The sequence below is a fragment of the Rousettus aegyptiacus genome, unplaced genomic scaffold (genome assembly GCF_014176215.1).
Source record: "Rousettus aegyptiacus isolate mRouAeg1 unplaced genomic scaffold, mRouAeg1.p scaffold_m13_p_13, whole genome shotgun sequence".
NCBI classification, from domain to species: Eukaryota; Metazoa; Chordata; class Mammalia; order Chiroptera; family Pteropodidae; genus Rousettus; species Rousettus aegyptiacus.
Window position 1 is genome coordinate 69,785,838 of NW_023416288.1, and position 25,672 is coordinate 69,811,509.

General features: G+C 30.7%; 1 non-coding gene and 1 pseudogene across 1 annotated transcript; one reads left to right on the forward strand and one right to left on the reverse strand.

Annotated features, from left to right (window-relative positions):
• Positions 1–747: 747 nt before the first annotated feature.
• Positions 748–864, reverse strand: LOC118610881. The gene has a single exon (XR_004954138.1). It is a non-coding gene; the product is annotated as a small nucleolar RNA SNORA77 (small nucleolar RNA).
• Positions 865–2,115: 1,251 nt separating this feature from the next.
• On the forward strand, positions 2,116–2,234 carry LOC118611153 (annotated as a pseudogene).
• Positions 2,235–25,672: the final 23,438 nt, after the last annotated feature.

Sequence of the window (25,672 nt, forward strand, 5' to 3'; positions counted from 1 at the left end):
ATGCATTATATGTTATGTCTCTGAGTCATGAAAAAGCTGAGATTTAATGGAGAAAAGATTATCAAAATATATAAAAAAAATAACTGAATGACCATGTAAGCCAAGATGAAAATATCAGGAATTCATATTTAATTTAATTTTATAAATTATCTTTTGACAAGGTTAAGTAATTTTTTTATTATTGTAATTCAGTTCTTTATACATAAAGTCCCTTGTAAAAACAAAACAGAATAAAAGCAACTTGAAAAGAAAGAGCAGAGCATAATTTTTTTAAAAAAAGGAAAAGGAAGGGGGGAAAAAACATGGGCAGAGGACTTATTGCGTCTCTTTAGCTTTTGCCTTGTTCTCATCTTTGGACTCCTGGCTCTCCTTTGCTGAAAGACCTTCTAGCCTTTCAGCCATTTTCCCATCCTTATCACTTTTTGTCAAATCTTGCCTCGTAAAAGCCTGGGATACACTCACCACAGAACAAGCTGCTGTTCTACTGTACATCTCCAGAGTCACCCAAATAAACATGTAGTCACACCTGGGACCTTGGTCATTCTGCTGGATTACATCTGATCATTCTTTATGGCCACCACTGCTGGCTCCAAGTAGGCAGCTGACCATGAGGACCTCTCAAAGCCCATTCAGTCTCTGTAGGACTCTAGTCAGATACCATGACTTGGCCACCTGCCCAAGTACAGGAAGGCCAGACCAGTGAGCATGAACTCGGGGCCTGGATGGCTCCTACTTCCCCAGAAAACACCCTGTGTCCCTGCTCAGTCACATCACTCTTGACAGGTCACAGCACCTGGGAATGTTTCTGTGGCCAACAGAAGAAGCCCTGGCTTGGGACTCCAGCTAAGCGCAGAGTGAGTTTACATTAAGCAAAATCTTATAAGGGAAGTATTATCATAAAAGTCTTGTTGTTATTATTTTTCTACTTGGCAATGTAGAAACATTTGATTATTGCTAACATCATCATCATTATTACATTAATTATATGGCAAGAGAGACATACTGCTTTTAGGCATATATGACACATGAGAGTTACGACATGTATTTTTGTTTTTCCTCCTTTTGAGTACATCTCAAGGTCAAAAGTAGCCTTTATATGTATATTTTTTCCTTATGAGCAATTGACATTTCATTTTGTTTTATACTTAATTTTCTCATCATGTAACTTTATTATCAGTGTTTTCCTTGAGCAGATTCTTTCAAAAAATATGAATCTTCAAAGGTCAACAGGTGTAATTCTCATTGATGAGAAAAATAAGCGCTGAAACAGATTGTCTCACAATCTTCAGTAAAGCTAATAAGGAATCTGATAAAAATGGAAGAGCAGAATTAAGTTTATAAGAAAAAGAAAATACGAAAGTGACAGGTTCATTAGCACCGATGCTTTTGACTTAAACTACAAAGTTAAATAAATAACAATGCAAAATCCATTATAAAGCTCCATTTAGTTTAGCAAAAACTGGTAGTTGGTTAAAAGAGCAGATGGTGACACTGTTTGTGGAGAGCACTCTCCAAAACCTAATTGAGAGTGCTTCAGGAGGAAAAAAAGAGTCAGGTGTAATATATGGATACCCAAATTTACATTTTGCCCTAGACAGTCATCATGCACATCTGTTCTTAGATATCAAGAAAAAAAACATAATTTCTTTAGCTTTTTTATTAGCAGGCTCATCAACTGCTTGGAGACTGAGGTGGGATATTATGAGAAATGTGTTTGAGTTTGATGGTTTCTTAATTCTCAGTAACTTCAACCAAATAGAAATGCTAAAAACTAAAATTATAGTATTGTTTCAGAGGGAGTCTCCACTATCAGAAATTTGAAAAAAATATAAGAAAATAATACTATATTTGATTCTGGAGAATAGAGAAAAACATCTATAATTTTTATCATAAATTATTTAAATGGTTCACAAAAAGTCTCTGCTATGCATACTCAGATTTTTATCACTAAATTTGATCATTATATCTACAGAAAATGATTACATGATTTTGTGTTGTAATAGGTCAGTCAAATAATTCTATAATTGAGTAAACCAAGCTTAAATTGGATTAACTATTTTCAAAGAGTATGCAGCTTATGAGAAAAAAATGAGTATTTAAAATTTGTTAATATCAGTCTATGGCCGTGCTACCCTGAACAAGCCTGATCCCGTCTGATCTTGGAAGCTAAGCAGGGTGAAGCTTGGTTAGTACTTGGATGAGAGACCACCTAGGAAGACCAGGTGCTGTAGGAATAAAATAATAATAATAATAATAATAATAATAATAATAATAATAAGGGATTGTAAGCTGACAACGTCCTTGCAATCTGTGAGGTCAACCAAGGGTTGCTTCACATAAATGAATGAATGAATGAATGAATGAATGAATAAATAAATAGATAAATAAAATTTGTCAGTATCAGGAAGATTTTCTATGTAATGATAATTTCTGACTCTATCTGGCTTAAACAGTGGGGAAAGTTATTATCACGCATAACAAAATCTTTTGAGAGATGGGTAGAGAATCCAGCAGCTAAATAAGTCATCAAAGATCAAGATATTTTCCACATTTTTACTATGCCATCTTAGATGTGAGAGGTTTGTCTTCAGGTTGATCTCTTTCATGGTTAAAAGATATCTGAGCTGCAGAAATCCTCTGCGGAAACTGGATTCTTTGTTCCATCCACTGAAACCTAGAGAATTCTCTTTGCCAAGTACTAAAGCCATAATTTTTAATCCAATTTGGCCAATTTAAGTCACTATATTCATCTTGGACAAAGAGGCAACAAAATCCAAGCAGAATAATAATAATTCTAACATTAATAATAATAATAATAATATCTATCCCATTCTTTAAAACTTAATGTGACAAAAACTTGTTATTTGATAAGCTAGTCTGTTATTTCAATTAAGACCTATGAAAAAGGTATCAATTCAGTTTATGTAATCACCAACAGTTCACTTTTTCTCCTTATTCTTTGGCAGTAAAATATTTAAGTGTTTCTATATTACTGTTCCTATTTCCAAAAGATATGAAGATATGAAAATGTGAAGCTGCATTCTACTTTTAGTCTTTATAAAACATTTACGCTAACTATTTTTGCTTTAGGTTTAAGATTGATTCCCACGGGTATTTTTTGTTTTTCAAAATTTAACTAAAGTATAATCATGAATTTTTAAAAATTTAACACAATTACATCCAAATCAAAAACAGAACATTAATAGCGGCCCAATTACCAATAATTGCATGGGTTTTGGAATTGAAGAGAAATTCCAAACTTCAAAAATATATTGTGAGAATTTCAGATTGAAATTCAGTAAGAAAATTTATACAAACCATGACGTTGATATAATAAAAACAATTGTATTGTGCCGATGATGAACATTTACTTTAGCAAATACTCTATTCTTTATTTGATGACTTTCATTGACATGATACCAGAATGTTGAGGGTAATGATAAACAGTAAATATATCCAGTATTCATTTATTTATTTATTTGTTTGTTTGTTTGTTTGTTTGTTTATGGTTCTTTTGCGAGTGTCCTTATAAAACTAAAATTATCAATTTATAATGTTCATTGTTTATGTCAATTTTTTAATATGTATAGATTAGATTTATATCCTCATTATCATGCTGACATTTATACGGGCAATGCCACTGTCAAACTGATACTGTAAAGCATTCTTTTTCCTGAGACTCTCTTAGAAAATAGAGTGAATCATTAATTCAGTTAACAATGCAGAGTTAAGATTTATTCTAAGTACTAAATAAGTTCACAACTATTGTTTTTCTACAATTGAAAAGATCAATAGAGTAAAAAATAAATTTATTGTATTAATTTTCAAAGTTTAAGTATTCGGAAATTATATTAAATGATTTTTTGTCTGGTTTGTGTTCTTTTTTCTCTTCATGTATTGGATTCTCCATAGAAGAATGCCAAAAAGTTACATTTTGTTTCCAAATAATAGCAATGCAAAAGGTTCAAATAATCAGCCAATTGGTTTAGTAAACAAAATCAACCCAATTTTTGACTAATTTTTTTCTTCCTTAAACTTAGCAATAACCCAATTTAAATGACATATGTATGTAGATATGGTTTGGATTTTCTAATCAAAGTCGTTATTTGATAACCCTCTGAAGATGACTTTAAGACATTGTTGATAATTCTTGGTTGGTGTAAATATATTTATTTAAAGTTATCAGACTGTTCAGGAATCTCTACAAATCATATCAGTAATTGTTACTAACTAAATTAGAATACTGATTTTAATAGCTTTTAGATGAAAAGTTAAAACTGTTAAATGGCTTTTTAAAATGGTATTTCCAAGTGTGTTTGCTTAAAATTTCTTAGCATGAACTCTTCTATAAGGTAATGTTTAAATGTTAATGTAAATGTGCAATGAAATTCTATAAATAGTAATTATGCATTTTCTATGTTCTGGCTTTATTCTAAGAATTTTACATGTTTTATCTCTTTTCATTTACAAATAGATGAAGCTGTTACTGGGAATAAAATGTGTGTATAGATAGATGAATGTATATATAATACATCCATGTCCATATACACATTTATATGTATTCTGTGTATACATATGTATGTGTATTCTGTTCTATGCAGCTAAAAAGTACATTTTAGAGATAAAATGCTACTAAAATCTTATTGAATAGTAGGAATCACAAATACAAGTAAGTTAAAGTATAGATAAAGACAAGTATAAGTCAAAGATTTGAGATGTGAGAGGATAAAAGGGAAGGTAAAACTATAACCCACCTTAGCACTGGAGGTGTGACTTAGGAGAACTTTTAAACATGTATATCCAAATAACATATTTAACCTGAAGAATTTTACAAAAATAAATCTGCTATACGTGCAAGGTTTTTAAAGAGCTTCTAGCGTGCCCCCAGGTCTGTCTTTTGCTTCCACGGTGTTTGGGTGGAACAGACCCAGGACACTCCGTATTCTAGCCTCCAACCACCTTTCAACGTTTTTTCCAGTTGTAACCTTCGGAACCTTCTCATCCATCCTTGGCCTCTGAGACCAACCAACAATGCGTTTTGAGCTTAAATCCTTATTTCCGAACAACCACAAACTCTCAAATCTGTCAGAATTATTCTACCGAGGTGGAGACCATGTCAACTGTCTGGTCGACCTGCGTCTGCAAGCCTCGTACACCTACCTCTCTCTGGGCTTTTACTTCAACCCTGTTGATGTGGCTCTGAAATACGTGGGCTACTTCAGAGAGTTAGCCAAGGAAAAACGCAAGGATGCCGAGCAGTCTCTTGAAAACGGAAAACCAACGTGGCAGCCGGGCCTTTTTCCAGTACCTGCAGAAACCTTCTCAAAATGAGTGGGGTAAAACTCAGGATCCCATGGAAGCAGCATGGTCATGGAGAAGAACTTGAACCAGGCCCTTTTACTGGAATTATTCAAAAGATTTAGATAAATTTTCACTTAACTTATGCCTACCAATGTACATTGAAATCCATACATCTAATTTAGAAATATTTTGAGAAATTTTTGTCTATAATTTTTGCTTATTTAACTGATGTATTTATCACTAAGGTCAGAGAAGACATAGTCTTGGTGCAAAAATAAAATGATAGCAGGTGTGCGTGTTGCGGTAGAATGTTTCTTTCCACTCAGTGAGCTTCTCAGAACCCCCAAATTTCCCATCTTTAAGAAAAGTAAGTGAAGGTAAGAGGTAAAATCAAAATATGTTTAGCTCTATTTGCTCAGAATTGAGGATGAGATATAAAGTTGACATAAATATATAGAATGTTTTAAAGTACTAAATCTTTGTATTATCCTTTAAATAAATGAGTTAATCTTGCATCGGAAAGAGGTGACAGTTTAAAAATGAATTAAAATTGGATTGAAATATTCTATTACTTTTCAGTAATAGAATTACTGAAAACATTACTCCTTTTTTTTTAATCGAAGAACTAGTTCAATTATAGATCAATATTAGAGAGTGGCTTAGGAACCATTCTACAGCATACCAATTTTTTTAATGATTCAGATTCAATTTTACACAAAATTCTCTTGATAATATTTCTTTTTTCCTGTTTCCTCATCACATTTCTGACCTCCAAATTTATGTTCTTCTTTTCCATTTATCCCCTAGGTAAAATATTATTATTATGCTGATGACTCCCAAATGTGTATTTCTTCTCCCTAACTACCCCTGAACTCCATTTCTATCTATCTTACTCTATAGTAGACATCTATTCCCAACTCTCTTTCCCTAAATGTATTCCTTACTCTAACCAGTGGCAATAAATGGAAATCCATTATTTCTATGATTAGAATAAGAACCTTAGAAAGTATTGACTTCTCTCATCTTCTCATCTAAATCAATCTGCAAATTTCCCTGAATGAAACTTCAGCATCTGTCTAGAATTTAGCTACTTTCCAGAACTAACACCACTCATATAATTTCTCTTCTGCATTATTCCAATAGCTTGCTAACAAGTCTCTACATGTTATCTTACATTCTGCTTGCCACCAAGCAATAAAGTAATGCTGCTAAACCATAAATCAGACTCTTCTGCTTACCATGGTGTCCTTATATTTTATCTGCTTGAAATCTGAAATCTAATAGAATAATATTACAGCATTTTTATACACTATCCATGATCTCTACTATCCTGAAAAGAGATCAATATAATGATCAAGATTAATTAAACGCATTTTTATAAAAGTATGCCCAAATCTTCCTAATTAATGGCTTGGAAAGGAGTGACTTTCAAAGTTCTTAAATAGCTAATGAAAAAGAAGTATGTGTTTTTACATATTTTTGTTAGTCGTATTGTTGCTTTTACGACACTGGGTGAAGAGCATAATACTTTACTTCAAATAATAAGTTTTAATATTCTGAATTTGTATTAGTTTACTTGATACTTGAAATTTAATTTTTAATAAAGAAAATATTAGATGTTTTAATGTCAGAATATTATAGTGCTATTATTGTTTAATGTAGATTTGTTGTTTTTTTTTTTTTGAAGTCTGTATTCAATTTTTTGTATTAATGGCTGAGTATGCATGCTTAAGTATAATGATAAGAGGATGGTTCCATTAGCTAAAAAAAAAAAAAAAAAAAACAGAGATATGGTATAATTGTGCAAGACATTACCACAGCTCACCAGTATCTCCGATACCTTCCTTACTCCATGCATGAGAACGATTACAAATTCCTATGTCCTCAAAGTTAGTTGTGGTCATGAGACACACATAAGTAAGGCAGAGAAATGATGTCTTTAATTAGATGTGAAAACACTTAAGGTCCAGTAGTGATTCTCTATGTGTTCTCCTCTCCTTGCTTCCATGTTCAGAGATATTCCAGACCAGGAAGTCACTGAGTGAGAATGACATGGAGCAGTGGCCCCTTTAATATGTAGTAGGTGTGTAGTTGCTTTATGATACTGAAATTTGGGGGTTTTACTTTTTTAAAATTTTTGTGTATTTTTAATATGGAATAACCTAGACTGTCTTAAGGAATATACATCAAAAACTGTTGAAAGGTCTAACAGTAAAGCCCATAATTGAAAAGTCTGACACTCATATATAAAGCTTTTAAATAACTATGTTGCTTTCTATCCTAAATATGAATGAACAGCAAAGTATCTCCATGCTTCTAAGAACATGGAAGTTGAAAATATAGAATTTAAAACAAAAAGACAGCAACTTGCAGAATTAAAAACTCTGAAGAGTAATGAAAACTAAAAGGTAAAAGAAAACTCCTCAAATAATATTTTCAATAAAAATGGAATGGGATACTGTTGAATCATGCACTGTACAGAGAAACAAATTAACAAAAAAAGCTTTTGCATTGTAAAAATAAGATGGCAAAAACAAAAACCTCAGTAAAAGTCTTGGTTAATAAAATTAATTATCTTCGGTGGAAAAAAAGAAGCAAAAAATACATTGACATTAATTAGGAGGGGAAAAACCCCTAGTATAAGTCTGGGGTTGTGCAATCTCAAAATAACTGAGGTCTCTGAAACAGCAAAGAAAGAGAAAATGATTAGAAAAAGTATCAAAAAACTTTTTAAAATTTAAGACTTGAGTTCCAGATGAGTACTTGGCACAATGTATAAAATTTGACCCAATCAATGTAGAATATCACAAAACAAATTTTAAGTGAATAGATCACAAAATGTTTCTGTGAAATGGCAGACTCTGTTCTTCATTTTAAAGAATTTTTCCTCCAATTTTCTAACTATACCCATCTTCCTCCTATATACATTAAAATTTCATATATATTTAAAAGACATTCTCAAAGATACCTAACTTTGGTAATAAACCGAGATCTCAATTAAGATGTGAATGTTATATGTCTGTGGTCATTGAGAAGTGTTATATTATTCAAATCCTTACTCATGGCTGGGGGAAATGAAAGTGTTAATATATATAGGGACAATGAGCAGTTTCACTTCATATACCATAGCCTGAATTAGAATGTATACTTAAAGAAAAGTAAAGAAGAATTCTTTGTGACTGGTAAAGGAACTGTATATAATCATAAGACATACCTAGAATATGTATGTCTACATTTGTCATATTAAAGGGATCATTCATTTAACATAATTTCATTAAGTATGATTTGCTATTGGTATTATTATATTTATTATCACATTTAAAATATTATATTTAATATATAAAGCATTATATATAGCATATATACTTATAATCTGCACAGCACACAATTAAAGTCACCAATTCACATAATCATAACTAAATATTCTCTACCCTAGAAAATGAATTGAAGTTTTCTTATTAAGGTAGATATTATTGCCACCTCAACTATCATTCATTATTTGAAGTTTTAAAGAAAGTACTAAATCTTTGTATTATCCTTTAAATAAATGAGTTAATCTTGCATCGGAAAGAGGTGACAGTTTAAAAATGAATTAAAATTGGATTGAAGTATTCTATTACTTTTCAGTAATAGAGTTACTGAAAACATTACTTATTTTTTTAAAAAAGTAATATTATGAACAGTAGTAAAAAGACTATGGTCATAAATCTGATATCTCTGGAAAACTATAAAGTTCTTTCATGTTTCTAAAAATCCAATAAATAGTAGAATTTTCTTAATGTGTTACCTAACTTAGAATTTCATAATCTATATATACATAGGGTACTGAGGTCCTGTTACATCATTTTTCCTTCTACAACTTTTGATATGAAGAAAATCTGTCTTCAGTAATATCCAAGGGTCATTAGTGGTTTTATCTCACAGATGCCAGAATAAATTCATCTTCTGCTGGTTTTACAAATTGTTAGGATTCACAAATTGTCAATGATAAGATACTAAGGGAACAACCATTTTTTCTCTATTTATTCTAGTTTTGCTATTTGAAAAGTGCATACGTAAAAGATCTGATGTAGAGGCTTTTTGGAATGTCAAAAAAAGAAATGACTCTATAATAAAAATGAATAAATTATTTCAAGTTAAACAACAGCAAAGATTAAAGGACAACTTAAGTCAACAGTGAGCTCACAGAAGAAATACAAAAAGACTAAGAAGAAAATAAAAAATTGCTTAACTTCGATAGATGCCAAGGAAACAAAAATAAACAATCTTTTATTTTCCTAATCAGATAGGCAAAATATTTGAATAATTTAAAGCCAGTTTTTCTCTACATGAGTAGACAAGAACACTCAAACGTTTGAGGAGAAAGGACTTATGTTCATTTTTATTGGTTGGCAAGTTGTCATTTCTTATTTAGTTAAGATGTATACTCTTTGATTTTAAACTTCAACTTCCATGAATCTATATTTACAAAATATAGCATAAAACATGATCTTATGAAACTATATTTTAATGTTCAGTGGTTGAGGAACAATTAAATAAATGTATCATATTGAAAGTTACAATTCAGTGATTAAAGGCACAGGGCTTAAATATTACCTCTTCATCCATTCATTCATCCATCCATCCATCCATCCATCCATCCATCCATCCGATCTATCATCTATCTATCTATCTATCTATCTATCTATCTATCTATCTATCTATCTATCTATTATCTATCCATTCATCTATCATTTATCATCATCTATCTATCATCCATCATCATCTATTTATCATCTATCTATGCTTTCATAGAAATATATTTAGATAACTTAAGGAAAAAGAACACAATTTGCTGGAGAATATGAACAGTACTTAGCACTGAAAAATGAACTAATCGACATTATATTTATGAGAAAAATATCAACAAAAAGAATTAAAAAGAACCACAAAAAAAAAAAAAACCCAAACATTTAAAACAGTTATATCCAGAATGTGCAGTGGGTTGGGGTAAAGGTGGAAATATTCATTTCGTGCCTAAAAACAGATCCTTGGCATGGAAGCAACCCAAATGTCTTATGATAGATGATTGGCTGAAGAAGCTGTGGCACATATATACAAGGGAATATTACTCAGCCATAAGAAGAGATGCAATACTACTATTTATGACAACATGGATGGACCTCGAGATAATCATGCTAAGCAAAATAACCCAGATAGAAAAAGTTGAAAATCACATGATATCACTTATATGTGAAATATAAACCTAACAGCAACTAATGAACAGGACAAACAGAGACTCAGGGACATGGGACAATAGACTGGTGGTTACCAGAGGGTAGGGAGTGGGGGAGGAGGGTAAAGGGGGTCAAATATATTGTAGTTGAAGGAAACTGGACTTTGGGTGATAATCACACAATAAAATATATAGATGTCAAATTATAATGTACACCCGAAAATTATATAATTTTATTAACCAATGTTACCCTTAAAAAATAAAATAAAATAATATAATAAAATAATTAATTCCCCTTTAACAGCATTATTAATGAAAGGAAATGTATTTTAAGAGAGCTTTGCGCTGGTACCCAATTGCACTGATAAACTGTTTTCAGAGTTTGATGGGAATCAGTTTCAAATAAATAGCGACATTTAAACAAGCAAACAAACAAATAAATAAAAATAAAAATAAAAACAGATCCTTGAGTCAGAGAGAGAAGTTCAAAGAAAAATTCTATGAAGCTAAGTTAAGCATGTTGCTTAGGTGAAGTCCATTGTTCCAACTGTTGTTCGAAGCTTATTTAATTTTAGTCTTGCTTATTTTCACCAAGTAGATGTTAATAAAAGTCAAAAATTTCAGACATTACTTCTCACTTATCCTTCCTAACTTATTTAGAAATGCGAAAATCTATTACTGAGATAGAATGGCAGAATGTGTATTGGATAGACAATTACCAGTCTATGCTACTCATCTCACCCATCTAAGTCTCAGAATTGAGCCAGTTACCTAAGCTAAACAACTTGGACTCTCATCCTTTCCCATAACGACTCTAATTCATCAGCAAAAAAGTTGAATCTACTTTAAAAATATATCTCAAATGCAAGAATTTATCATCTTTTCCACTGCTACAACTCTAGTCAGTTACCAGCACATGCCACTTGGTTTTTACAACAGCTTACAGATCAATGCCTTTGTTGTTCCTCAAGGATGTAATGCATGCTGCAAGATTAAGCTCGTGATTTTAGCTCATTCTCTCAACTAAGTACTGCACACTGAAAAAGAGCAGGTCTTGGCATCCCTCTCAGTTTCAATTCAAATGTGGAGAGGTCTTTAATATCAAAGATTTTCTTTGACTTTTCTTTTACCATTAGATGATTTGTTTCCAAATTAGGGAATATTCAAATTCATACAATTTTCTTAGTTCATATTCTTTTAACAGTATTTTTCTTCAGAGTAGTCATTGAGCAGAGCCATGTGATTATGGTGGAACAAAATTTTTCATCTCTTACTTGGCTTCCATTTTTTAAAATTGATCATACTAACGTACTCTACCTTCTTTTGCTCTTCCCAACAAAATTTTGGAGAATGTAGCTAGAGTTTGGCTCACAGATGGTTGCTTAGGTGTTGACGCTTTATACACACAGAGACAGACAGACACATACACATATGTATAATACTTATATAGGTTTATTATAGGTAGAATATATATGTTTATGTTTATTATACACATTATATATGTGATATATATATGCATATGTATATTCTTTTTTTTTCAATTTATTAGGTGAGGGTTCTGTTAAGAGTGTAAAGTATAGCTAAAGTCTGCTATTCTTTAATCAGAAATACTTTCTAAATTGGATTATTGTATTTTTTAAGTTTCCATTTTTAGATACTAGATCCATGAGGAAAGCAATCAGAACACCACTAGATATCAGGATCCCTAATAATTGCCACAATGTCTTACACAAAATAAACACTCCTTAAACATTTTTGACCAAGGAAAGATAAAAAAAAATGTTTCTTGTTCTTTGTAATTATTATTGAAAAATTCTGTGATAAATAATTCAAGCTAATTTCTATAATCTTCCTCCACTTCCTTCATAACATCATAAACATGAATATTATTTTTTTGTTTATTTTATTAGCTAGCTGCTGGGATAAAAGTTTTGACAAGACTTTGATAATGTTTAAAATTTAATCCATGCAAATTACATGTACTCTTTCAATCTCAAGTATTATAATCAATGTTCAAGATACTAGCGTGCACATAAGAGGGTTACCAATAAATTTATGAATATACCTAGGATGGCTTCCCAGATAGTACTGGGCCATGAAAATAATAAATATGTATTTTTTTTAAAAAAAATGCTGAAAACAATAGCAGCAACAAGATGTGATTATGATCAATTAAGGCTTATTCTTTTCCAGGAACCATACTAGGTGATTTTAATATATTATTTCATTTACAGCTGATGAGAAGTATATAAATAATATTATTCCTATTTTAAAATGAAAAACTGAAGGTTCAGTAGATCTAAATAAAATATGTACCCAATTATAAGACAATACTTTTTCTTTTTCAAAATGATCTCTCAGAAATCACCATATATTCTATTTCTTACTAAATCTGATATTATAGAGCACTCAAACATTTTATACTAAGCAAGATTTTGTGTGTTAAGGAAAAAACATATAGCTTTGAGTTAGTTATTTTCTTACTTTTTAGCCAAGAAATTAATACAAAATCAATATTATTTCTAGGAATATTAAATTACTAATTTTTATTTCAATTTATAAAAATTTCTAACTACATAGAACAGGAAGCTGTGCTATGGAAATACAATGTATATATTTATTGGATTAAAAGTCTCACTATCCTGATATTAGACAAATACATTTTGAGACTTGAAATAAGTTTTCCAATGTCAGTATCACATATGAATTTTAAGAGTTGTAACTTAAACAACTTCAAAGAACAGATAAAATAATGATACGCTGAGGGAAAATGAAGTGTCAGATGTGATTTCACAGGGCAGTTTGGTGGGTGTAAAGGATTGATCATACAGTTTTAAAATAACAAATGTATTTTAAAAAAGAGGATAAAGATTTTTATTTATGTTAAGGTATGAATTTATTTAATATGCAATTTGAAATAATTATAAACAGGCATTTAAGAAATCTACAACATTAAAAGTGAAAAATTTTTGTTTGTTTTCATTGGAATGTTTTGGGCTCATCTTAATCCAGAGTCTCTTTATATATGGGTAAATTTTAGGACTTATTAAAGCTCACACTGCAGTTTAATGTTAGACCTGAAATCCTGTCTCAGTGCCTGTTTCCTTGACCATGACACACAATACTTGCCTACAGTCACTGAAAAATTAGCTAGGTCAGAGGTGCAGAAGTGTGTCTGAAGCAGAGAGAAGACAATATTCAAAGGCTTTATCCTATTCCAAGTGATACAAACGTCGACATTTGGTCAATGCAGATAGCAAGCGGAGGACGAATGACATCAAGAAGCTGATGTGTTGAAGGAGATGTCAGATTTCAAAGGGTCTTCTAAACCATACTACGTAAAAATAATGAGATATTGCTGAAGGAATTTAACAGGAGGCAGATATGATGAGATGTGTTTCTTAGCAGATATAGCTCCAATCAATTTCTTGTGGGGATTTAGGAGCCTTTCACCCATTTTAAATAGTCTCCTCCATCCTTGGGTCGAATATTTAATGTTTTCTAAATGTTACTACAAACATAATAGAAATGCAACTTCACACCACGTCCTTTTGTTATCAGACATCTGGAAAATATAAGCCAATCTTTTATAGTCATTTTCCTAGAACCACCAGTGTTCCTTAGAATGACATTGCTATTGTGAAATGCAATAGACAGTGTCAAAACTGAAGGCTGAGAGCTTAACCAAGAAGTTTTTACAAAAGGAGGATCTGGCCCCAGGTGGTAGCAGTAGGAAAAGAGAGAAGAGGCTGCTTTAGAAAAATAATCAGGAAATGTAGGATAGGAGTCGTACCTGATTTGAAGCGAAAGCTGAAGAAGAGGGAGGAATTGAGGATGAGAATCATATTTCTGGCTTCAACAACAGAATTGCAAATAGTCTCATTCATTGAAATCAGAAATACATTACAAATAGTAGAATTTTGGAGGGAGCTGTGATAGATTAAAGTTCAAACATGCTGACATGAGTTATATATAGCACATGCAGACGCGATGTTTAACAGTGTTGTGCTTTTGCTGTTGTTGCTTTTCCTCTCTAGTTAGCTCTCTAACTTCAGAATTAAGTGTTCTTATCCACAGATTATCTCTATCCAATTTTATTTCTATGATTTTCTACAATGAATCAAAAATACTATGATGACAGAGTTCACAATTGAAGATCATGTCTCTTTCTTATTAAATAGAAGCTCATGTGTCTTTAAAATGTTCTAATGATATAATCTATAGTTAATCAGATGTATCTCTATATCTTGTACAAGCTAAAATAATGAATGACTCGACAAATGCAATTTTGTCAACATATTAACAATGTGGTTGTAGATATGTTTGTTAAATCATACAGTTATCGTATAAATCAAGTTTTAGCCACCACAGTTTTACGATAATATTGATTTATATTTGCATATAAATTTTAAAGTTTTTAGTTTTTTCTAAACATTTGGACTAATTTTTTCCTACAAATCAAAAACAGGAAAACAAAAATAATCTTGCACAAATATAATCCTATGCAAATAAGATAATGGGAGGATTATAGATTAAGATTTATTCGCAGAACGTAGGTATGAGACTCAAATGTAAGCTTTTATATCGTAAAATAATTAGTGAACAGTCCTAAATAGCTAGTATTTTGGATTTTATCCAGTTATATAAAAACGAAACAAAGAAGAAAGTGCATTTCATTTAAAGACAGTGAAGATGGGAAAAAAAATATTGAGGATGGGTTCAAAAAATTCAAAAAGAACAAAGCTCTGCATGATAAAACTTGCAGGAGAATCTACCTCAGCAGCTCTCACTGCTGCAGTGATATTATCTGAATTATTGAAGAAGGTAATTCAGGTGAAGCATTATCTACAAGAGATCTTAACACTGATGAATTTGTTTTGTTTTGAAACATATTCCTTTTAGAACTAAAAGTAGGGGTGTGTGTGTGTGTGTGTGTGTGTGTGTGTGTGTAGGCGATGTAACAGAGGATGATTATTCCAGATATCTGGATTTCACTGGATAACAAGGACTGCACAAGATGAAGTAGAAGAGAACAACTTAAGATCAGGAGAAGGGGTGCAATACCAAATTCCATTGCTGAGAGAAAGGCTGCATCTGGAATAAAAGTTAAAACTGTCCCGAGGATTCCAAGGGCTTAAAAATAGAAAATACAGAGAGGTTTTAAATAAGATTTCTACTTTCAAACTGTTGTTCTTTTACATTGAAAAGGACTGCAAGAAACTAAATTCTCATTTCTTCACTCACACCATAAAAACTACATAATACAGGTCTAGAATGTGGGAGATTCTGACTTCATAAATGGTATATCTATTTTCTTATTTCCCAACCTATAGCTTCCTGCATGTTCTTTTTCTTGACTGCCATAACTTTAACAATACTTTTTCCTTAAGAAACTTAGAAAGATCTTTGTAGATAAAGACCTTGCTATTTGAGACTCAACATTGAATTTGCTGTTTAAAACAAGTATTGGTCAAGGCTCTGCCTCCTAATAATAAAACTTGGGTAAAGTGACTTTATTTTTATGATTTTTTTTGTCATTTGTATATTATGGTTAGATCAGATAAAGGATAAGTATATTTATACATTTAAAGCACTGAATAAAAGCATTTAATACATTATTAATATAACTGATTTATTTCCATAGCCACGTTTTTATTTAATGTTATTGTTTTTTATTTAAAACCCCATTAAGAACTATAGAAATCAATTATTTTTTAATTTTTAAAATAAATTCAGTATTATTGTTTTTTAAATCAAAAATAAAAATTGATTTCCAGACATTCAACTTACATTAATAACAAAATTAATTATATCTAATTATTAGTCATTTTCCTAATAAAGTAAGAAACTGTAAATTATGGATATGTATATTATATATTATTATATATATAAACAAAATACATAAATATGTTTAAATATAATTGAAGACATTGATGAGAAATCAAAAGCAAGCAGAAAAATGGAAGAAAACAAAGCTTTATCAAGCAATATAACAGAGAAAACTTCCCAATTTATACAAGCAATCTTACTGAATTATGGAATCAGAATTTGAATTTGGATTTCTAGCATGGCTGCAAACTGAGGAGGTAAATCTTAGCTAGGACTAAGAAACAGAAGAGTGAACTACCAATTGTAACAAAATCATCTCAAAATTATGGCTGACTCCTTATGGTACAAAAGAAGGCTGAGACTGCACACTGCAGGAACACAACAGGAAACCACATTAGAGAGACTAAAATTGCTGAACAGGGATGAAAGTGGCTAAACAGAGCTGTATAGACTGGATTAGCAGTACAGAATCTGCTGAGTTAAAGGATTTTGGCAAAAACTTCATACTGTCATCAAAATTCCAGAAATCAAGCCTTAAGGATAAGAATTACATAATAAGATTAAGAGGTACAGTTTAAGACTAAAGACAAACTGAAATAAACTTGCCACAATAAAACCTAAAACCAACCTTACACCAGATCAAGAAATTTCACCTTTAATTGCCAGCCTGAGGAACAAAACTCATAATTTTTGGAGGCCAATAAATATCATCTAAACTAAACCACACTGAGAAAAATTTTTAGAAGATAAAACACACCTAAGCAATAACACTGAAACTGCTGAAAACTAAAAAAAAAATTTAAAAAAAAGGTACAATCTTGAAAGCAAATGCATAGCTGGTTTCTTCTCTGTAACAATAAAGAAGACAAAGAGAAACTTAAATTGTTTAAAAAACATATATTAACTTAAAATTCTCTTTATAACAAAAATGCATTCAAAGTTATGGCAAATAAAATCATTTTGATATAAAAGAGAGCAGAGGAAATTCGTTGCCAGTAATCTCTCACTACTAGAAATACCAAGAGAAATCCCTCTGGATGAAACAAAGTTACACAAGAGGAAAAAGATCTCTGGGAAAGAAGGTACAATGAATCATACCACAGCTGTAGTAGATCAAAATTAATTAGCAAAAAGTGGAGTTAAAATGCAATTGTATAAGTAATTACACTAAATGTAAAATGACGAAGCACTGATAATAAAAGCAAAATTTATCAGAATGAATTAAAACGAAGAAACAGATAACATCAATTTATCATAGGGGCTCCTTCAATATAAATACAATGGTAAAGGAGATATCATGTAAACACTAATCATAATAATGTGCCTATATGAATATCAAACAAAATAGACTTTAAGGTAAGGAATATTATCAGAGATGAGAGGATTTTATGATGATGACTGTGTAAATAAATATAGAAGATATAATAGTTTAAAAGTATACGCACCTCATAAAGTAACTTAAAAACATATAAAGCAAAAATGACGTACCTAAAGGGAGACATAAAGCAGTGCTCCTTCACAGTAGAAGAATTTAAAATGCTTAAGTCAGTAATAAATAGAAAAAGAAAGAACAATTTATTCAAATATAGAAAATTTAAATAGCACTATCACCGAATTAATTTAATTAGTATTTACATAAAACATTGTAACAAAGAAATGTAGAATACCCATATTTTGTGTATATAGAATGTTCACGAGATAATCTTCTGTAGCACACAACAAGACAGACAATTTCAAGATGAAAATATACATTGGGATGTTTCTTAGTATACAATGTTGTGATTAATGTCAACAAAAAACTACAACAACCCAAATTAGGCAGGATTGCTAATGGTCTAGACTCTTTAGAAACGAGTGTTTGGGTCACCCCACCAGGCAAAGAACCACAACCAGCTAAGGTACTTATGAGCTCAAAGAGAATATAAAATGGGTAGTAAATTTTACAACAATTAAAACTGAATTTCAAGTTCTGTGAATCAAGAACAATTATATTTATGTATTTTCAAGATATTTTAGGCTGATCTCTTGCATAAAACTAGAATTTAAAATTTAATATGACCCCCACCCATGACTTTAACTCTCTGACCTCCTCTCCTAATACTTCCTATCAAAAGGCTGATTCTTCTTTTAGTTTTGTTTTGTTAAATAATACTACTGTAATCGAAGCACTTTTTCATCTATTTAAAGTATAATGATGTTTGAAATTAAGTTGCTTACACATATGGTAATTATATACAAAGTGATGGTAATTTAAATATAAAATGAGAAGAAATAAAATATGTCATCTAGTCTATGTAGTTGCACACATATTTAGTCATTGCAGTTTGGCATCTAAAGGAAGTGAGAGAAGCAGAACAGGTTTTTACAAATTTCAATATTAAATTTAAAAAATATTTATTTGTTAAAAAAAGAAAAACAGTTTTCATGGAAATAAAATCTGAAAGTAAGTTATTAAATGGATTGGTAGGAAGACTTTCCCATATAGTGTTTTTGCTTTGTATTTTAGTTAAAGACCTTTAACTCTAGCTGTAGCCTTCCGTTTCTACAGACTGCTTGTGAATGAAGATGTGTTTAGTTGAGAGTGGGTTCAGACTATAAGTCAATCTGGGCATAGTTAATTTATTAATCCTAAATATTCCAACTCGTGAGCACAATAGATTTTATACTTCTTTAAGTATTTCTAATCTCTCTCAACAATGTCTTCATTGTTCATAATTTTCATTGTTCCACTATTGTACACATTTTGTTCATTTTGAAGCTATTATATATGTTTTAAATATTTCCAATTGTTTACTACTAGCATATAGAAATATAACTGATTTTTCATATTAATCTTCTTGCAACCTTGTTAAATCCACTTATTTTAATAGTAATTTTGTGGACATTTCAAGATCATTCTCCATCGAAACTTACACAGTTTCACTCTTGATATGAGGCTTATATTTCAGCTATGGAATCAATTAGAACCTTATACACACTCATGCCCTCTTCTCTACTTCTCTGTTCCTCAGATTCCAGACACCTTAACTTTTTCCACTTTGATTACTGTTCCTCAACTCAGTGAGACCATTGTGTTCTGCTAGGAATATCATTCTTTACACTCCTGTCCATAAAATACTTCTGGGAAAGTATCCAGTGTGATCACAGAGTACACCTCATTTATTTCCCTCTGGTAAGCATAACAGCACTTTACTGCCTTTAATTCAATGTCTATAAACAGTTCTATTATATATTTTTCAATGTTTTAGTTGTTTACAGTGAAAGAGAGAATGCAGTACTAATTTGTTCCTAATGATCAGATGCAGGATATAGTTCGTTACTTTTATATTCTATTGCTTGAGAAAATAAATAAATACCGTCTCCTCTCAACTGGTTGTTTACAACTTCTTTGCACATCTCATAATTTTTGCTGAGATATTTAAAGTTTAAATGCCTTAATGCTGTAGTTCTGGAAATCAGATTCCAAGCCCTCTCCCGGGCCTGTTGTTATTCTTTGCTTGTTTAGCACCTTTTCTGTGATAATTAGGTGAAGTCTATATTTTTTGCCATGTTCAGCCTCTAAAGTCTCTGCTCAATTAGCTTAGTTGTCAGCTAATGGTAGCACAGAGATTTCCTTAAACGTCTGGAATCTTTCTCTCATAATCTCTTATGAAGGGCTCTATGTGTGTGTGTGCTGGTGCATACCTTCAACACTCAGCCAATCGGGTAAAAATTCTACCTTTATCTTTATTTCTTGCTTAAGCAGAGTATCGAGGTCAGACTAAAGTGTGAAATTAAGGCTGTCTCGTCTTTCTTGAGTATAAACACAGACCTATACATGTGTGTGGCCTTGTAGCTTCCCAGGAATATATTGAAGCTTTACAATAACTCTATGGACATTTTATTTCTCAACTTTCCCCTACAGCTTTTTGGTTTCTCTATTTTTTTTCACAGCTTTAATTTTTCACCTTAGGCCAACCAAAGTTAATGCCTCATAATTGTTTTTGACAACTGGTCCTGGAAAAAAGGTTATTCCTCTGGAGGAGCTCCAAGTGAGGTCAGATATTGACAGACTTGCAAATGGGGCCTTACAAAGAATTACCAGATTGGTCAAATGATAACAATGCTTAGGAATGAGGTTTTAAAGGAGCTGTAATCCCATTTTGTCGGGTTTATCATTATTTTTATGGAGAAAATTTCCAAAGGCCCCTCCTCCACCATTTTATCATTTTTCTAAAGTTTCATGGGGATTATATTTTAAATTGCTTTATTTCATACATTTTATTTATATGATAGACTTATCCATCATCTTTTTTTTTTTAATGGAAAATATTTTTTATTGCTTTCCTAGTGGCAAGGCTCTTGGAGTTAATGAAAAATAACTCTAGCCAATAATGTATTACAATAAAAATAAACATAAACTAGGATGAAAAGAATCACAATTTTATGACTCTCTGAAGATTACTCTTACAAGGGAGTATGCTCTGGAAGTTGTTAAGGAGGTCTACTTGACATTTATTAAAATGTGATAAAAGCATGTGTTATTTTATTTTTACCTATTTCTGTTTAGAGTAAAAGATCAAGCTGGAAAATTACAGATACAAATACTGTATCAAGCAGGTTTGTAATTGTGTGTATCTTACTACATTTTTCTTAAATGTAGTAAGGCATATAATTTTCTTCTTCCATATTAGTATAAAAATGTCAAGTCTCTTGAATCTTTCCATATTTCCGTCTGTCTGTCTAATCTATATATAGGGTTTTTTTTTTTTTTCTTTTTCTTTGGCCCAAAAACTATTTAGCAGTTTAACCAGTGATCTCATGGTTCAAAATATTTCATATATTTAAACATGATATTAGTCACATTTTAAAATGTGAGGTTTTTTTATTTGGTAAAAAGTAACATTTATGTAGATGCTGTTTGTCAACAAACACCTGGAACTGTGTGTGTGTGTGTATATATATATATTTAAAAAATTATAATTGTGGCATTTAAACTCTGTTTAGTAACTGGGCTTAAAGTATAAAATTTCTGGGCAATATAAGATCATACCTTTTTACACAAAAGTCACTCCTCCCCTTCTTAAGTACCTGAGTTTTATAATCTTTATTCAATTACATTCATTCAAAAAAAGTAATTTAAAGCAATGGATTATGCTTTAAGAACTATTATAAAAGGAGAAATGTACCTGAAATGTCATAGATATATTGCATCTTACCACAACCAGTAGAAATATCTTGTTCATATTAAACATTAAATTAGGGTTTAATGAAATGACTGTTTACATTGATGTAAATTAGAGGTTTTTAAGTGGTTTGGGGACCCCAGAAACAATCCAGTCTTCTGAATTTCATATTCTCATGAGTGAAGAGGGAAGTTTTCCAGAGGTTACACAACAATGTAGTTAGATCATTTGTCTGACAACTACTGGAATGTATGCATACATATTATTTTATTTTTAAAATTTTCAGTCTTAATTCCTAATGGGAAATATTTATAGATATAAGATCCATAACCCAAGTTTTCTGTGGTCCATAATAATTTTTTTTAAGAGAGAAAGAGAGTTGGAAACCAAAAAGTTTGAGAAACATTGATTTAAGAGAATACATATTTGTAAATTCACATTTATAATAAATAAAATAGATATTTTTAATGCTCAGTCTTTAAAACTGACTGAATGTTTAAATAACTTCACCTTTATTTGGAAGACTACAATATTTCAGTTATATTTAATGATGACAAAAGTTATTAAACAATAGTCTTAGTCTTTCTCATAAACAGAAAAAAGTCATTAAAATTAAGAAATACAAAAAATATACATTTTTAATTTTGAGAAACACACTTTCTAACATCCAATAAAAAAATTTTATTAAATCTAGAAAACATGTTTAGGTGTATATTTTAGAAAATTCAATAGACTGAAGAAAAATAACAATTTGTAATATTTAAATAATTACATGTTAAATGTCTCAAGTATAATCCTGTATGTCATTCACTAAGGCTCCAGTATTTTTGCAACAGCTACTTTAAATTAAAATGGAATACCTAGTGGATATAATTACAAAACAACTCCAGTTTTATTCTAAACTGTAGTAATTGATCCTACAGTGAGATTTATTCTGTAATCATGATAGTCAATGGCATTTACAACTAGAATAAATTAAGGTAAATGAAGAGGAAAATTGTATTCTGTGTAACATTTAGTTCATTATAGGCCTAAACTACTATGTCAATCCGTGTTCATCAATAGAAGTTAGGGTGCTTGCAGACATAATTGAATCAAAATATTATCTCCAAGAAACAGACTATGTTACACAAGCACAGAAATTATTGTTTTTTTTAACTGATTTGCTTTTCAAGCCCTTATTAAAATGGATTTTTAAAAGTGGATAATTTACAACACTATTGTATATTATCTCTTTTTTATTTTAATATTAAAGAAAGAATTTGAAATTGTACTCTGTAGCTCCAGGGGAACTTGTTCCTTTAGGATTCTTTTTAGAAATTATATTGTGCTTATTTCTCTACCAGTCAGTTTAATTGGAATTCCCAGGATTAATTCAAAAGATTAAATATAGATTCTTGAGGAAACAATTCCAGTGAGATTTATAGATTCTAATTCTGAATGCAAGATTATTACTTACTAAAAGGTGAACATTATGTTTACAGAAACATAATATTAATCATAGTAGTGGTAGTGTGGTAATATTGTCAATACTTTGAATAATCTCCCATAAAGCAGATGAAAGAATCTCTTCTTTAAGAAAAGGCAGGACGGCTAAATAAGTCAGCACCTAACTGGAAATTACTCCAGTGTTAAATTATAATATTATTATCAATAGAATAATTATTTAATATTTAACACATATTCTCATTTATTAGGTGACTATAGCATAACTCTATTGAGAAATTTTCCAACTTCACTTTAAGAATATACTTCTTTTATTATTATTTTTTAATTTCTAGAAGTTATATTCAATTTTTTATCAAGCATATTTGACCATTCTATACCGGCTACAATTTCATGTAAAAATAGGTAAGCTTGTCTATGGCAATTTACCTTGTAAACTAATTTCTGTGAACTATTTTCTCTTTTCACTTTGTCAAGCTTTTCTTGCTGTAAGGCAGGAAGGACAACTTGCAAGATCTTTACATGTTAGAACTGAAACCAGAGTCTTGCTTTACTTTTGAAAAAATGCTGATATTAGTTTAAAAAATGGGGTAAAAGAGTATTAAAATATTAAATATTATAAATGCTTGGGCCCTTTAAGATTCCAGTTTTCTACAATTACATATTGTGCTATTTAAATCATTTAAAAATTTTACTTTGTCCTGCATCATAAAAATCTTGAAATTCAGATGTTAGCTACTACTTTTATTTGCATGAAAGAAACATGATAGCCAAAGTATGAATAATTGAGTTATTTATTTATATTTATAACACTAAAAAAGGTCTTGACTCTTCTAATAACACACAAAATATGATATAATATAATTTATTTAAAAGGCTTAATTCTAAAAATTTGTTGAAAATGTATATTATGTATTCTCAGAGTTTACAATTATTATTAGTAGTGTTACTAAGGGTATGGGTTGGGTTACAGTATATCTCTATGTAGGATAATTTAGATAGTCAGTTAAAATATAACATGCTATCTGCAATAGGCTCAATAAACTATTTTATTAACCTCATAATTTAAAAATTAACTTATAAAATTTCTACATTTAAGATAATAATTTCCATGTTTTCATCACTAGGAAACATTCCGCCAATTTGTGTGCAAATTTATGTTGAATTTCTGGAATATACTCGATTTTGTGGACCAAATAGTTGATTATATCATTTAGAAAAGTGTTATTTTATTTAGAGCATAGAGGAGAAAAGAGTAGAAATGAAATGTTATATACAATTTATAATATTTTATTAGTATAGTTAAATAACTAAATTCTTACCATGAACCCCAAAAGACAATGATGGACACTTCATTTTAAGAAAATTAATAATAGCTTTAGAAAAATTATTTATTTATTTTAATAAGTTTCAAGTATACAGCACACTGGTTAGACTTCAATATAGTTCATGAAACGATCCCCCCAATTGCTACCTCCCTCCCCTAACCCTCCACCTACCCAACATATTAATGCTAGCTACATTCCCTATGCCGTGCTCCTCATCCCCATGACCAACTATCAACTACAAATTTGTATTTCTTTAACCCTTCACCCCACTCTCACAGCCCTCCATCCTCCTTCCCCTCTGTCTGTCACCAAACTGTCCACTATATTTGTGAATCAGTTTTTTGATTAGTTTGTTCTTTGTTCCTTAGATTCCACATATAAGTGAAATCATATGGCATTTATCTTTCTCTATTTGACTTAAATGCCTTCTAAGTCCATCAAGGCAATATCTTTTTCCATTCCCTTCCTTTTAATCTGTGTGTGTCTTTTAATCTGAAGTGAGCCTCTTCTAGGTAGCATGTAGGGGTATTTTCTTATCCATTCATCCATTCTATCTTTTAGTTGGAGCATTTAATTCTTTTCCATTTGAGGTACTTATTGATAAGAATGTAGTTGTTACCATTCTTTATTCCTGTTTTTGATACAGTTTTTTCTTCTTAAAGAAGTCCCTCCAACATTTCCTGTAATACTGGCTTTATCTGTTTTTTATCCCTAAAAGATAGCTTGCTGAATAAAGTATTCTTGGTTGTAGATCCTGGGTCTTCATCATGTTGAATATTTTGTGCCAAACCCTTCTGTCCTGCAAAGTTTCTTTTGAGAAATCAGCTGCCATTCTTATGGGTGCTCTGTTGTAGGTAACTATCTGCTTTTCTTTTGCTGCTTTTAAGATTCTCTTCTTATATTTAATCTTTGGCATTTTAATTATGTTGTGTCTTGGTGTGGGCATCTTTGGGTTTTTGGTATTTGGGGTTCTCTAAGCTTCCTGGGGTTGTATGTCTCTTTTCTTCACTAGGATATGGAAATTTTCCATCATTATTTCTTCAAATAGCTGTTCAACATCTTGTTTTCCTTCCAATACACTGATGAGATGAATATTTTTACCTTTAATAGTATCCCATAGGCCCCTTAAATTATTATTATAGTCTTGGCTTCTTTTTTCTTGCTATTCTGATTGTGTCCTTGGCTTTCACAGCCTATATATAGGTCATTTGATCCTCTTTTTTATTCACTTTGTTTATTCCATTTAATATACTTCTCATCTCAGATAATGTGTTCTTCATTTCAGACTGGTTCCCTTTTATATTTTTTTTTCATTTTTATCTTTTTCCTGAAGTTCTCATTGAATTTATCTACACTTCCCATAAGTTTATTGAGCATCTTTATAACTA